The following is a 16934-nucleotide window of genomic DNA, read 5'->3' as shown; positions in this document are numbered from 1 at the left end:
TCTCACATGTTTGTATCAGATATAGATTCAGAGTCATTTAAGGCTTTATTTCCAAATGTCAGAGAATAAAACACAGGAAAACAGAAAAGCTGCTCCAGTCTATCGCATGTCGCTCTGCACTATAAATATAAACCATTTTAAAAAGTAAATTAGTGTTCTCACTTAGCTGTATGAATGACACTTTGTGTAAACATGCCCCTGTTGGTTCCTATTTAATTCATGAAAATTGTCTTACCTCTGACTGTAAATTTGTCTAGTGCCTTTTTTTTGTGAATTACCATTCAAGGTTGTTTCTCTATGGTTGCATGTTATTCGTTTATTGTTGTACTGTAGGTCTTTGTACTGATTTTTTGTTTTGCATGAATACATTTAAAAAAAAAGGAAAGTAAATGAGTTTAAGACTGGCTCCTGCTCAAACAAGAGGCTGGATAAGGCAAAATCAGAATAAATTATACTAGTTTGCAGTGGCTGATGGGAAACAAGAGCCTTCAGTTGACATGTGACCAGGCTGAATATTGCATGAACATGCACTGAAATAATCGGGTTGCTTTTGGTGTTTTGTATCAGTCTGATTTCTGAGTAACCTCTATAAATCTGAATAACTCAAAACTTTGACTTAACTTGACTTCTCCATGTGACCTGGTCATGCATTTTCTCTTTGAGGCTGGAAGTCCTGGAGGTCCCACCCTCCTCCTTCCAGCCTCCAGCTGTCTGTCACACTGAGCTGTCATCTGTCAAGTGCCTAAGGTAACCAGTGTCCTTAAAGCCTCTATATTTAATCTGACACTGGTGATCACTTTGTTTTCTCAACATTCAGCTTCTTTGTCTTCTTTGTCCTTTGCCTCCAGGTTGTTGTTGGCAAGTCCATTGTACTGGCTTACACCAAAAACATCAGAGTATGACTGGAAAGCCAAATTCAAGTAAAAAAACAGGGGCTGAAAATGCAAATGCATCATTTAATATCATTAAAGATGCATTTTGCAGCTTTAAGGTGCAGTCATGTTTTATTCCTCTAAAAATGGATATATAGATGTCCACATTTGGCATCTGCACTTATATTTCCCTGATTCCAACAGGCTTCAACCTTGAGCTGCAGCCAGAAGCCAGACAGGCGCCACACACCGACACACACACACTCAACACCGCTGGTCTGAGGCCAGCTTCCAGCACTCCCTGTTTGTGCCAGCGCTGTCATCGCCACTCCAAACACGCCGCTTGATAACGCCGGAGAGAGACAGAGAGAGCTCCTGCCAACACGGTATCTGATCTAACTATGGCTTCATGCTATTAAACCACAGTGATCGTCTTATGTAGAAACCTGGCACGGGTGCTGGAGGGAAGGTGGGGGAGGGCATGTAAGTCATTGGGTTATTTGATTAGGCTCCGCCAATCACAGATGCTTCATTGATTTAGGCCTGCAGCACCTCCAGCAGGCTCAGCAGTGATTTTTATTATATCAGTTAATAATCTGTGACATTTTTATACAAGCTCCCCTTTACAGCATTGGGAAATCTTGGAAAAAGGCTGTGAGGAAAATGCAATCAGGTAACGTTTTTTTTATTGTCATTAATACTTGATTTTGTTTAATTAAGGAAGCATATAATGACATTGTTCAGACTATTGAGCTTTAAATGGAGACTGACGCAACATTTTTAGCAACATGTTGCTTCTGTAAGAAAAAGAAGCCATTCAAACACATAGTGTAAATATTAGGGAGAAAAAATCAGTTTGATTTGATGGGATGTTCATAAAAACTGTAATAATTCAGCACTGTGACAAGATTCCAGAAATACTGACATCCAAATTCCCCCAGCAAACAACCAAAAAACTCTAAATGTTTTATTTTTTCTTAATTGATTAATTCATTGAACTGTTAAATTTATAGTTTTGTTGAGTTTTATCTCCCCACTTGATCATCAAAATGCTGTTTGAAAGCCTTCTCCAGTCTGCTAGTGTATTATTCTGGTGAAAAAATGCTTAATTCTTTTTTATGTTTTCGATTTACTTCAACTTTTTTCATTGAAGGTAAAGATGTTTTGTCTAAAAACCACCAAGTGTGCAGGGAAAAGTCATCTTGTGCAACAAATCCACAAAGCTTTAGGCACATTGCTTTTGTTTTATAGGTTTTAAAGAACACAATGCCTTCTGGGAAGTAAAAGTCATTGGATTTTAATATTAAGATAAACTACTGTGTGATGAATTATCACTTGAAATAATTTCATTAGGTTGTGTGGTTGTGACTAATGTTGTGCTGTGATGCTTCAATTCTTAAACTGACTTTCCTAATTAGTTTGGAATGAAAAGAAGTCCTCTGAAAACCATCATGGATGTTTTCTTTGTTTTTCTTTCTTCATGTTTTGACTTGTATTAACATATGCTTGTGTGTCCCACTGTGTAAAATGTGTGAAAAGAAAAAGTGAAATTGAATCAGCCGACCCTCCACAGATGTCACGGTCCCACCGACCCACTCACACTGTTTGACTGACGGCTCGTTCCTGGTGTGAAAAACTAAAATAGATTAAACTAAAGTAGATTCACTGTCTCACAAACAAAACAAATAAACTGAAATGACTAATCCTGATGGCTGATTTCAAACTATTCTCAATACCGACTTCTTATCGCCTCGATCTGCATCCAACCTTAATTTTTTGCTTTTCTCATTCCTCTGATTTTGCTGCTGCAACTTCCCCGAGCATCATTAAAGTTTCATCTCATCGATATTTGCACATTCCTGAATGTATAACAAGGGAGATGCAGATGTTTTGCTGCTGATATTGAACTGTATCTGCAAACACACGCGCACACACACACACACACACACACACACACACACACACACACACACACACACACACACACACACACACACACACACACACACAATGTAATTTAGTTGACTCTAATTCCAGGCTCTGCGTCTCTTTCGTGAACACAATGTACTTTCTTAAAGGGCGAGTGATGCTAATCATATGAGTGTGTGTGTGTGTGTGTGTGTGTGTGTGTGTGTGTGTGTGTGTGTGTGTGTGTGTGTGTGTGTGTGTGTGTGTGTGTGTGTGTGTGTGTGTGTGTGTGTGTGTGTGTGTGTTTTTGTGCAGCAGATGAACGGTAAGCAATGCCCAATTCATCTAATTCAGACTGAAATGAGAAGTGAAACAAGGACACAGCATGGCAGATTTTTGTGCAGCAGCTGGCTTCAACAACTTCTATCTATCTATCTATCTATCTATCTATCTATCTATCTATCTATCTATCTATCTATCTATCTATCTATCTACAGTGTTCTTAAAATCTGTCTGGTCTGTCTGTTTCTATCAGTTCATTCTCTCTTGGAATAAGTGGTGAGTTCATGTTGGGTAAAAGGGCTGAACACACCACACACACACACACACACACACACACACACAGACACAGACACACACACACAGACACAGACACACACACAGACACACACACACACTCATAGAGGTTGAAGCAGAGTGAGACTGACAGCTTTACAGCCCCGCTTGTGTACAAACAGCATCCCGAAGCACCAGTGACCTCGAGAGTTATGTATCATTTTTAGATATTGTCATCATTGCTGCTGTTTCGTTTTCACAGAAAGACTACATTTCCCATCAGCCCCACCTATGGGTTACAGTATGGTACCTATGGTGCACTCCAAATATCATACGCGCCCAAAAACGAAAAAAGAACCCTTTACAGTAATGCAGCATTCAAAACTGTTCATCATCTCCCCACACACTACTTTCTAACTTCCATTGTGTCTACACAAGCTTCTAAAGACGGTTTGTCAACTTGATGATGCGGTTCTCATCTGACTCACTCAACTCATAAAAAACAGTTTGTCATTTTAAACTGTCTTGAAATATGTATGAAAGATTGAGGAAGGTCACACAATGTCAGCAGTAGTAAGTACAATTACGATTCAATATAACCACATGCTCTCAGAACATCACAACATATAGTGCTTTTCTATCATACATGCACTTTCACACTGATGAGACATCAGGGGAATTTGGGGCTCAGTATCTTACCGAAGGACACTTGGAGACTGGAGGAGCCGGGAATCAAACCACAAACTTTCTGATTAGAGAAACACACTTTACCTTTTAAGCCACAGCCATGACAAGTCTTTTTTGTAGAAGTAATCAATAAATCTTTATCTTGTGTTGAGGCTCCAGATGTCGACAAGTGGCATCAAATTCTGAGTATCCTCTCAAGGTTCCTGTTAATGTCTTACTGTAAGAAAAGGACTGATGCTTTTCACTTTATAGAAGCCTTATTTTAAGACAAAATATATGATTTTCTTCCTTGAGTCACAAGGGTTAATTACACACATCACAGTGGAGGATTTAGACACTTGAGCCAAACATTACTTGACCTTATGACCCATGTGTGTCCACTTTCTCGAGGTAAGATCCAGGCTGTGTCACACTGAGCCAATTACCACATTTTAAACTCAGTGACAGACTCTGCTCTGAAAGCTTGTGTCAGAGAGCGGGGGATTGGCCTGTGGTGATGTAATGTACCTGATGAATGCATCCGGCTCCTCCTCCTCCTCCGCCTCCTCTTCCTCATTGTCCAGGCAGCTGGCCAGGCAACATTAGCTCATATGTCCTTGTGAAAAAAAAAAGGGCGGGGGGGATCTTTCATTCTTAAGTAGCCCCTTGACAAATGAAATGGGACTGAGGCACTTGTTTTTTTTTCACAACACTTCAGAGAATAAGAGCAGGGCTCTTTTAGATTGCATTTCATGTATGTATTGAAGGCTCCTATCTAAAGCAACAGTAGGCTACAATTAAAGCTTTTATGCCTTCTACAACATCATTTGAGCAAAAATTTCAAAAGACAATGAAGCATTAAAGCAAAAATACCTACATGTTGCACTTACCTTCCAAATGTTTCACATTTCTTTCATTACTTTCATAAAATGACATTTATTTCCACGTTTATTACAAGAACATCTCTGAAGGAATCATCTTTTGCCACTGGCAAACTTTTATGCTCTTGGGTGTATCAAAAATAGGATTTGAAGGCTGAATATGCAGTTGAATAAATAGTGGATCAATTTAAATTTGGTAGGTACGTTTTGAGACATTCTTCTGCTTGTTTAAACATTTATACAGCCTGTTGACCCTGATACTGAAGACAGATATTGACTGATGAATGAATGATATTTTTCCCTTTCCCATTAATTCAAGATTGCTATCCCAGCTATAAAATTGCCTAGAAACAATACTTGCAATGAATTCTGTAATATAATTCCGTTTTCCCATCTAAATGAGTGCTGTACTTGAGGTTCAATATTTGTTAATAAACACTGACATCTGTTGGCTGAATATTTCAAGTTCACCAAAACACCAAGCATACTGGAAATTATTTCTTATTTCAGCTGAGACACATCCACTGTAACATCTGCTGTTACTAAGACATAAAATCAACTCACCATACTGACAAAATTACATTACAGTTGATGTACACAGTTTTTTAAAAATCCATGGAATTCTCAGTGTATTTTGATGTAATGGAAAAATCTTATATGAAAGGGAGAGGAAATACTGGCACCTAGTGGTCAAGGAAAACATTACCAGCAGTTAACTAAAGCTTAAAAATCTTAATAACTAGAGCAAAAATACTTAAAATATAAAATATAATAAGATCTGAAAGCCCTTACATTCCACAGAGTGACAAAGAAAAAAAGATCCAAAAAACTGACATGTAAGTAGGTGAATCAGATCAACCACTCTAAAACAGTCATATAAAAAATTATGAGCAGTCATTACATCCTGGGAAAGATGCTGATTTATCAATTTATTATAATAATTAAATTGTGCTTTATTTTTTAATTTTGATTATCTATACATCCTAATCAGACAAAGAACTAAAGTCATAATTGGTTCATATATTTTACTGGAAAAGCATTTTTGGTCGAGAACTTGTCATGACCTTTGACCTTTTTAAACATAAACAATGGAATTGCCGCAGCTTTCATTTTATGTTTCCATCACTTGTCTGGTGGAACAATATAATAAGGCTATCAATCTATTATTGCTTAAGAAGGCTATTTAACAACACATTTGTATCGGCGAAAAACAAAAAACAAAAAATAGTGCACAGTGTAGAGCGGAGGAGTCGTGAATTGCCTAACCAATCACAATGCACGCGCCCTACTCTGAACCGACGCAGGAGTTCAACACCGCTAATTAGCAAGAATTTAATGTTGCTAAATATTATTTAATAAAAAAATAAATATTTTTTAACTCCGTTGTCGTATACCGTCGAAGAAGAGCCTCTTTATCCAGACAGACGACCTGGACTCGGGTGAGTTTAACTGTTTTTTGAAATGTTCATTTGTTCGTTTGTCATCGTTTCAGTTAAAGCTAGCTATGGAAATATTTTGCTAATTTTGCCCAAACTTATTCACTTGCCTATTCAGTAACACGCAAAAACAGAAATACAAGTTGTCCTGGTCGTTTTATTTCATTAGTTTTAGTTTTATGTACTTAAAAGTATATTTTCTTGGCTACATTACTTTTTTTTTTTTTTTTTTATGTCTTGTTCGATTCTAGTTTAAAATGAATATTGAATTATTATATTGAATATTGGTAATGCAGTTTTCTTTTTGTAATATGGAGGAGCAATTGTACGTTACTTCCCACCACTGCTATCCAGATAAAATTAAGCCTTGTAAAAGTTTTTGTCATTAATTTTAGTATCTTTTTTCTTTATCTGGACATGAAAACACAAATTACCATAAAAAAGGTTATATTTCACAAAGCCTTCGAAGGCTTAAAGCAGAAATAAACAAGTTTACAGTCTGGTATAAAAAGTTTTGCTCTTAATGGCTAATTTCCTCCTTGATGACAACTGTAGGGGGGTGAATTTTTATATAACTCATTCTTTAACTTTAATTAAGGCTTAAAGTTCTGCATAATTGAGGGCATTCCTTTGAGTGACAGGTGGGTGAGGTATACTAGCCACAAGCAGGCATGCGCCCCTCCTTTTTGCCCATTTTTGTATTAGCCTAGAGTTGGGTGGAGTCCTGGCAAGATGGCAACGAGAGAACAGCTCACTCTTAGCTTAACTCTTCAAAAACCAATGGGTTTATCTTTATTTACAAGTCTATGCATTTGAGCTGGTCTATTCCAAAAGGGATACATACTAGATAACATATTATGGAAAACACCTACTCTGACTTAATTGAGGTTAGGGATGCCACCTTTTAGCTGAAGAAATAAATGGACAACCCTCTCACTTGACATTACTTTATTCACAGCACTTTGAGGACATGACATGTATGAAAATATCGGACAGGGGATGGATGGCAACCCAAAGAGGCCCAAATTTATTGGGATGAAGGTTTGTTCTGCTATTCTTATAACTTCTAATAAATGTTATTGATGTTAAATCATTGAGTGATCTAGTCTGACTTGTACTTGATATTCTACATTATTGTTTTTTTTGTAATCACATATTTCAGTGGTTGGATATTTGAGCTCCTCTGTAACTGAAAGCTTAGTGAATATATCTTGTGCAAACCCAAGACAAGGCCAGTGATGGATGGGACATAGAAGAAATTGATTGAGTGTCTCACATGGAGGTTGATCTCTCTATCTGTCTCTTTCGTTGCACTGTGGTGAGAATTAGCTCTGATATGCTGCAGCCTCGCTCTGGTGCACAAACCATTTTTAACTCCACAGAGGAACCCTGAAAAAGTAAACCACAGAGCTGCTGACATGTTATTGAACTTCCACTTAACAATTCATGTCTGTGTTGTCAAAAGCACAAGATAATATAATAATTAAATGATATCTACAATTATATTATATTATATTCATTTTTTGTTAACCCTAACCCTATCCAAACTTGATCTTTGGAGGGATAACTACACTAACCCTACCTGGCTTGAATTTAATCCTTAGTTACGTAACAATGATCTTTTTTGATCACAAGGCAAATCTTACCATCCTCTCTTTGTTATTCGATAATGTAATTGATACAGTTTCTCTTTGTTTAAGGGGGAGGCCGAGACTAAGTGAGATGTCGGATTTGAGCGCCACATTATACATGTAATAACAGTTTAAGGATACAATCCATCACTGCTGTCCTGTGTCACATCAGCCAGTGGAGGAAGGAAAAAAAAGTTGATCTGCCTCCCAGGGTCATCATTTTTCAGCATATTAGATGACAAATAATTGGTCATTCATCAATAACAATAGATGAAAGCTGCAATGATTTATTGCCTTTATAACAAAAATTGGGCTGGCCCTGTGATGATGATTTAGCTCTGTGGTCAGTCAAGCAGAAAGAAGACAGGGAAAGTAGAGAGGTAGGGAAGGGAAACAAGGAAGGAAGAGGAACAGACAGGAAAAGGAAAGGGGGGGGCAAGATGGAAAATGATAGAATAATGAATTAAAAACAAAGCGAGAACAAAAGATTAAAGATGAAAAAGAGGTGGATGAAAAGAGGAAGGATATTGAGAAATGAAATGGAAGGAAAATGAGAATAGAACAATGAGAAATGAAAAAGGGCAAGGGAAGATGAGGGAGTGAGAAAAATAAGGATCAAGAGAGAGTGAGAGGAAGGAAGCAAGAGTGAACTAAGAGGAGAAACAGTGGTGAAAGAGATTTTTTCTTTCTTTAAAAGAAAAATAAAGGGTAAGAGTGACTTACCCTTCAGTACATTCTGTAAATTTTGCTGTGTGGTGTCATAAAACTGCATTATATGTGTGCAATTGTGGTTTAGTTAGTTAAGTTATTTTTTTGGCCTCATTATGACAGTGAGAGAGAGACAGGAAATTCAGGGAAGAGAGGCTGTGGCAAGGAATGAGCCCTAATGGCACATGCTCTTCCAGGTTAGCCACCGCTGCAGCCCGCTTTGAGTGACATTCTAGTTTATTATTAGTTTACTGTTAAGTCAATAGGATATAGGTCAGGCTGATAGTGAATTTGAAGAACACCCTCTGCTGGATCATGAGGAACTATTTAACCTGGTCTGTTGTGCTAAGAGACTGCAATAAAGCCAAATCTGCAAATAATGTTCCAGAGTCTGTCTCCTACCTGTTTCTCAGATGGACGACACACAAGTTTCTCCAGCAGCATTAATATTTGAACAGCAGACGGTCATGAGCTACATCGTATCTCTTCCACTTATTTAGTTCTGGCTGCTCTGCCATTGGCCACCTATCAAGTCATGGTGGATCGCACTCACCAAATAATCCTGCACAGTTGCAAGATGTGAACACATTGCAATCCTTTTATCGATCGCTTCAGTGAACCACACATTCCTGCCTGATTACCACCTTGCTGTGATACTTGCTGTGATACTGACAGAGGCCCCTCCATCTTTTGCTGTCAGAGCTTGTCCTGTAGGATAACTTAATTTTGCTCATGTTAGTATGAGCTTGTTATAAGGATACAGAATATAAGGATATAATTGCAAGATACTGGTGAAAAATATGTGTGACTGTCACCTGGCAAATACTGGTAAATGTTTGGCTGTGGATGTTTAGTTTCTCCATTCTTTGGCCACTAACACTTTGGGACACATTTTTTATTAAAAATCCAATAATAAGATATTAAATTGTATGGAGACTTTATTAACAGAACAGAGTCACATTGTGATAGTACTTATTGCACTTTTCAAGAAATATGTGAAATGTAAAATGTGTTTGTGGTTACCTGTCTTTTTGGCAGATGGCACATCTTATTGGTAAAACCAGTCAAAAGGCTTTAAAATATAAAACTTTGAATGTATTCTCATACACATTTTAATCCACAGGATTCTGGATGCAAAGCTGCTGATGGACACATTTTGACTGCTCCTGCCATGATGAGCAACCTTTTCACCTGCATGTAAGTCACAATTCTTCTTAACATAAGGCAGTCCTGTTATCTACTGAGAAGACCCTGAACACACAACATAATTTGACTGGTAGTGTTAGAAGTCTTATTTGATGTAGACTTTCTTTTATAGTACTGGTTCCTACTGTTGCCAGATGTACAGTACACAACCTCTGTCTGTGCACCATCCTGACTGTATATGATCAAATGTCTCCATCATTTTTACATGCAGTTTAGACCATGGAAAGACTTTTTAGGAATATTGTGTGTAATTATTCTTTAAAGTTTGACCCTTTTACTTACGATACTAGGCCACTTCTTCCATGCAAAAGTTGGTAAGACATATTTGGTTTGGTTGTTAGTCTGTAAGGTAATTAATGGAAAGTAAAAAATTTAAAGTGCCTCAGTCCATCTCAGAGTGTTTCCTCGTCACCATCGTGGCAGTTACTTCATCTGAGCTGAGCACTGAGCTAGCTGGTGTGTTGCAGTTATCAAAAGTCATGATCTCTCTATTTATCTGGTCGGTAGCCGAGCTGGCAGGTCTTCAGTCACAGAACAAACTGGATCCACAACCTGCCAAAGCATCATACGAATCGATAGATCCAGTTACAGAAAGAGGCTCTTTACCTTGTCATCTCGGGAGGAATTGCGGCCAGTTGCTCTCTTGTTTTATTCTGGGGAAGCTGACAGATACTGGGAGCTCTGTGGTGGAGGGTTGTTGGAAGTGTCGATAGGGGTCCAATTTTGAGGATGAGTGATAGAAGATTGTTTTACAGCCATGGCAAGAGGCAGCTGGCAAATAGTGTGGTCTGAGAGGTTTTGCTTACTTCTTCCCTCTTTATGTTTACCGTGTTTATCCATTGTATGCACTACAGTTTCATAGGTATTTTTTACAGTATTATCCTGCTTTTCTCCTTGGTTTGAAATCTTTATGAATCCTTGATTCTTCCTCTTCTTTTTGTCTCTTTTCTTTCCATAATTTTCTTCCTGATTCGTGTCATTTCTTAGCAAAAAATGGATAAGAGATACCAAACAGATGTAGTAAGAGAGGTCCAGAGACAGAACTTTTATACAGTCAACCTCCCCCAAAATTCAAGATGCAAAAAGACAATATACAAACAGAATATAACTTAATTGACATTTTTTAAAGTAAAAACCTTTCCACCTTTCCTCTCTCCTCCAACCCTTGTTCCCTCACTCTTTCCCACCTCAGTCCTTGCCTCTCCTGCCCCTGGTGTCATCTGGACTTCCTTGCAGATCACGGTATCCTCTCTTCTGCTTCTCTGACTTCTGTAATTCTGTTCACTCTCCCCTTCCTGAGTAATTGAAGTAATTTCCCACCTTGGCTATGATGAATGTGTCCCACGCTCCCGCCGTGCCCTTCTACTTTAGCCGGCCTAATTAAAGAAAACATTCCATGATTGCCTATTTTTCCTCGAGCGTGACAACCTATTATTCTCCCCAGCACCTGATTAGAGAGTTATTATGCTTAGATTTAGATTGATTTAACCGGGCAGTCTAATAAAAGACTACTTGGGGTTTGATTTAAAGTGGGGGAATAGCAGGTTTTGGAGGCAGTCATGGTGTGTAATTGTTATTACTGGTTCATGATATGAGCAGAGTGGCGGAGAGGGGAGTTCTCGAAATTGAATTAGAAAATTAGAAGGTCACTCTGCGAACAACAGGTGACATTTTGGGACATTCTCGCCATGATAGAGCTGTCAGGAGGAGGGACGTTCAGGCACAGATTTGTCCGGAATGATAAATCGCATCCATCATGGCCTGCAGAAACTGACATATTTCTATCAAAGCAAGATTAATCTCTCCATCAACTGGAGCAACGCGGCTCATAATCATCCACAGGAATTGTTTGCAAAATGGGTAAATTGACTGGTGTTTGTGTTGTGGTGCTCTGCCCTGTCTCAATAAAAGTCAAATGAGGAAGATGCAGTCGCATCACCCAGCTGCTCAAGTGTTTTTAGAAATAATTATAGTTCTGTCGGGCAGCAAACGCTGACATCTTTTAATTGTGGTGAATGATTGCTTGGGCCATGTGAGTTAAAATGTAGGTTGGTCCTGAAAACGTTTCCAGTGATCAAAGTTTATCCAGTTTCCTCAGTATGTGAGGCTGTGATTGTACTGGGTAGCTCGTCACATCAGAAAACTAACTGAAGAGAAAGTAATAATATACATTAACACATACAATATATTAACCACCATATAAACGAATTCAGTCATGTATTTACTAGATTTATCAAGAGTGCATTTGGGACCTGTGAGATAAAGTAGGTGTACCCAATATGCTCTCATCTCAAACACTTAAACACTACACTAAAATGTACTTTCATCCTCTAAAGGCAAAAAGTGACATTTTTAAATTGGACCTGGAACTAAAAAGTATTTAATTGGTCACTACTTTAGCTAACATCTGTTTTGGGCAGCCCAAAGCTGAATGTTCTCTCCGCTGCCTCGCCTAGATGTAGTTAGCATAACTGTACTTACTGATGTGGCTGAGCAGCATTTTGATAAATGGCACGATTAGAGGTAAAATGAACAATTTGACTTGGGCCACGATGTGAAAGCACAGAAGCTTTACAAACACTGTCAGAAGGGCAAATCAAGTCCATCTTTCATGTCAGAAATCCAGCAGTATCACAGTGAGCTCGGTGCAAGTTGTCTTTGACATGTATTCACTGTTGGGATTATTGACAGACACTTTTTCAATGTCACTGTGAGTAATGGCTACATACTGTACCCCAGCTTATAACTGCATGCAAAGATTTATATATGAATAGATGAAAAGACTGATGGCTTGATTTATAGATATTGTAGGTAAATGAATAGATTTAAACAGATTAAGTAATATTATATTTGAAATTGTTTAATTGTATGGAAATTGTGCAGTCAAACAAAGTAATGATTAGTTTTTGAGCTGTCTTGCTAATTGACAACAGAAAACAAACCATGGTTGAAGTTAAGAAAAAATTAGATTTGTCACTGACTTTGTTCAAATTGTTGATGACATGTTTGTTCATTATGATGGAATGAAATATGATACCTGCAAAAATTAGCTCAGGTTTGGTTAATTTAGTCACTTTTAATGTTCATCCTTTGAGAAACTCCAAAACGATTTTGTCTCAGCGTTGCAACAAACTGAACCATGAGTCAAATAAATTTCATGATATTAAAAAGTATATTGCACTTGCACACACTCATAAATTGAAAATATGTGCAAAATTGCGTATATGAAATAATCAAATTAATGTTTAACGCTTGTTAACCGAGTTCCACTATTGTGCATTACATCAGGGAAACAGCTGTTTAAGTGAGTTAAACTAAAATGTTGTTTTGCTTGGAATGAGTAAAATAATATCGGTATGATAAATCAATTAAGCCCAGCTTTAAAATTTTGTCTCTGCTTCATGTTTGCAGTGCTTCAGTATGTAGGCATGTGTGTTGTTGGTTGTTATGTAGAAGGACCTGGTCATATTCTCCCACAGTTTATTTTTTACATTGGTTATTAAAGCTGTCTGCCATCTGGCAACAGAATGAATGGGAAGAGGTGTCTGCCAGTAAATTGTGCAGAGATAGATCCTCTATTTGTCCAGTCAAGCAGCAAATATAGACATGAAGTGGCTCAGCATGAGTGGAGTGAGATATTGAGGGAAGGAGGGAGGATGGTAGGAAACAGGAAATGAGAGGAGAGGAAGTGGAGAGGGAGAGAAGGAAAGAGAGGACTGAGAAAGGGGGAGAACGAAAAAGCATAGCAGAGGGTGAGGCAGGGGAAGAAGGAGAAAAGTGAAGGAGGAGGGTGTGAAAAAGGGTAACACTTGAATAAGTAAGTTGATATGTAAGAAGGCATTTATAAGTCCTTATAAGATGCTTATTAACATTATTATTAATAAGATTATATAAGTGTTAATAAAAGCATCATAAACATGTTTATTGTTAGATTATCACACATTCATGAGCACTTAAAGGAAACTTTCATGTATAGGAAACAGCCATACAAACATTTAGCTTAACATAAAGCTTAACTGAGCTTAATTTAAAGCTTAGTAACTGTCAATGATAGGATATGTTTCTTTTAGGTGCTTCTGATTGTCTTATAGTCTAATAATAAACACGTTTGTGTTGCAATTCTAAACACTTGTACAGTGTTATTAACACATTATGTTAACAAGCATATCATTAAGATTTATAAAGGCCCTATTGCCTATTAACTGATCCTTATAACAAGGACCTTAACATAAAGATCTACCAGGCGGATGATAACTAAATGTAGACTTAAAGGAAGGAAGGTGCAGAAAGAAAGGAGCAGAGGGTGGCTTGTAGGAATGAAGGAGAAGGAGGAAAAGGAGCATAATGGTGGAAAGAAGAAAAACGTGGGCAGGAAAATTAAGGCAATAGAGGAATGAAGATTAGTGAGAGAGGGATGAGAACAAATTAAATAGTCTAGAGAGTAATCGACATCGGAGTGAGAAAGAAAGAAAGAGAAATCATGTATGCATGATGTTTATTAAGTCTTGGATAAATGATATGTTGCAGCAGCAGCATGCTGGACAGTAAAGCTAAACATTAAAAATAAAGAGATGATTCCTTTAAAGGATTAATAGCACTCTGAAGTCATTGATGATCACTCACTGAAGACTTCATTATTCCAATTAATGGGTCCCTCCGCTACTTGACCTGACCGTCAAAATTAGTGGCAAGGAACCTTTAAGTCAGATGGATGAACTGCCACAGCCTCGCTGCCTAATTGGCAGCCACAATCAAGAGCAAATATGTATCAGGAGAAGAAGGGGAGGCTGAATATATTAGCAGAATAAGAAGAAGAAGAAAAATGAGGCTGTAAGCAAAATGGCAGCACCAACTGTCTGGATGACAACAGTGGAAAAATGGTCATGGGAAGGAGGGATGGAAGGGATAAATGATGAAGAAATCAAAGAGAATATTTTAGAGGAGTTGACCAGAATATTATAGACACACATCTCAGTTGGAGAGTGTATAATTTTGTTTTGGTCCAGTCAGCTGTGTCTGACTCTGACTTGATAGATACGATGGACTTTGTCTAATTACATAGGTGTTGAAGATTTGCTTCGTACTACATTTTTTGTAAATAAGATGATCTTCTAATTTTCCTTAACAACATCATTACTGTTGTTGTCTTGGCTTCCTGTGGAGAGTTTGAAAGCCTGTGGCTTTAAGTTACATTTTCTTTTGGATGTAGATAAAAGTTTTTGAGTCCAACAAATCTGTGAAAGCAAAACTGTACAAGCAAAGAACTCATGGCCAGAGTGCAGGGTCGCACTCATGAAGCCGAATATTTTCTATATTTAAAATGAGAATCTAGGATTAAAAAAAAATGTATTGTTCACTTGGCATTGACAAAGACAGTTCTTTCTCAAAACCTGAACACAACTATTGGGGTTTTTCAGTTGTCACAGTGTTGACATTGCATAGTCTACAACATTGGCCTCGCATAAAAACATAAGAGAAATCTAAAAGCAATGGCTAAAATAAAATGTGGTACAGTAAGATGAGAAAAAGGTTGAATGATTTCAGACACCAAAGCAAATCCTATCCTATCTTGGTCTACTTTGATCAGCAGCATGCCCTTTTGATCATTTTTGGATTATGGAAATTGTCATTTTAATTACCTTATTACAGGTTAAAGAAATGTTTTTCAATGAAATGTCATAATTTCAATATACTGAATAATGACCATGGCCAGGCCACAGATACTGGTGTGTGTGTGTGTGACTTTCTACCACATACATACAGATGATGAGCCTCCTGAACGTCAGAGACTTGGCTCACACTTGGCTCATTTCAGCAGCAAAAATTATATATAAAAATATTACAAAACACACTTCTGCAGTGACAGTTAGATCCCTGCTCTGTCTGAAGTGATGTGTAGGCGTAGAGTCGATACGACCGGTGTGGGTGGTGCATTCAGGGCCCTCAGGGGCTCCACAGAGCAGAGATGAACAGGGCCCAGGTGAGTCGTGCTTGTTTCCCACAAATGCAGACATAACCAATGGCCTCTTTGTGTCCTCCCATCGATTTTCTCTTGCAGGCGAGAGAAGCGAAGAAAGGGGATAAAAAATAGCAGCGCGCTCTCCCTCTCATGCATCAAGCAAGTCGGGCATAAAATAGTCCGTTTGGATGGGTGATCATGAACTGGCAGCAACGGGGAGGTTTACCAGAGCTAAATGGATGCCCAGACACCACTTTTTATCTGCCTCCCACCTCACGTTACAGCCGTAATTTATGGTAATAATATCCATTGAAATGGTGGCGGGAAAAGAAGCAGATGAGAAATGAGCATCCGCGCAGCTTGTTTACATTGCCTATATGATTGTGGGAAACAGGAGTTTGACTGCTGTAGGGGAGGGGAGGGTGGCTGTATCTCCTCGGGCTGATTGGAAAAGGTGATTCATATGAGGATTTTCACAGTTTCAGTGAGCTTTAGCTTTCATTAGAGCCATTGCTCATGTAAATTCAAATGCTCACAGGCCCTGTTTGGCTGTCCTCTCATTCTTCTCAGCATGGGTTGTCTTGTACACCATGTTGTTGCTGTTGCCTACTCTATTTATATGCCGGTAGTATACCAGCTTATTTGTACATTTGTGAATAATTTTAAGGCTTCAGAAATATATTCCTACAAGTTTCTTTCTTACAACTTTATATCTTGTGTTTATTACAAGTTGGGTTTATGTTTGTATACATGATTGTAAAAAGTGCCGTCAATAATTATTCATATATTCATCTATTTCAAAGTGATCGAGACTCATGCAGAGATCGTTAGCTGAAAGAAAATGTAGGTTTCTCTTATTGTGAGCAGCCCACACGACACACAACAGTCACCTGAATGCGCACACCTCTTCTGTCTTTAACTATACATATACTGTAACAGTAGACCCTAACCTTGTGAAGATTGACTGCTCTTATATGTTCTTGCTCTCTCTCTGTCTGTCTCTCTCTCTCTATATATATATAGATATGTATACATTATTTGCTTTTTCCAACAGTTCATTTAGGCCTTATCACACAAGGCACTATATTTTGTGACTGCACCATTCCATCCAA

General features: G+C 38.1%; 1 long non-coding RNA gene across 1 annotated transcript; it reads left to right on the top strand.

The window, feature by feature from the left end:
- Positions 1-6046: 6046 nt before the first annotated feature.
- Positions 6047-9886, top strand: LOC130165545 (uncharacterized). The gene is made up of 3 exons (XR_008826824.1): positions 6047-6321; positions 7277-7359; positions 9781-9886. It is a non-coding gene; the product is annotated as an uncharacterized LOC130165545 (long non-coding RNA).
- Positions 9887-16934: the final 7048 nt, after the last annotated feature.

Source organism: Seriola aureovittata, chromosome 24, assembly GCF_021018895.1.
Source record: "Seriola aureovittata isolate HTS-2021-v1 ecotype China chromosome 24, ASM2101889v1, whole genome shotgun sequence".
NCBI classification, from domain to species: domain Eukaryota; kingdom Metazoa; phylum Chordata; class Actinopteri; order Carangiformes; family Carangidae; genus Seriola; species Seriola aureovittata.
Note: the sequence above shows the minus strand (reverse complement) of the source record. Positions and strands in the feature narration are given on the sequence as shown.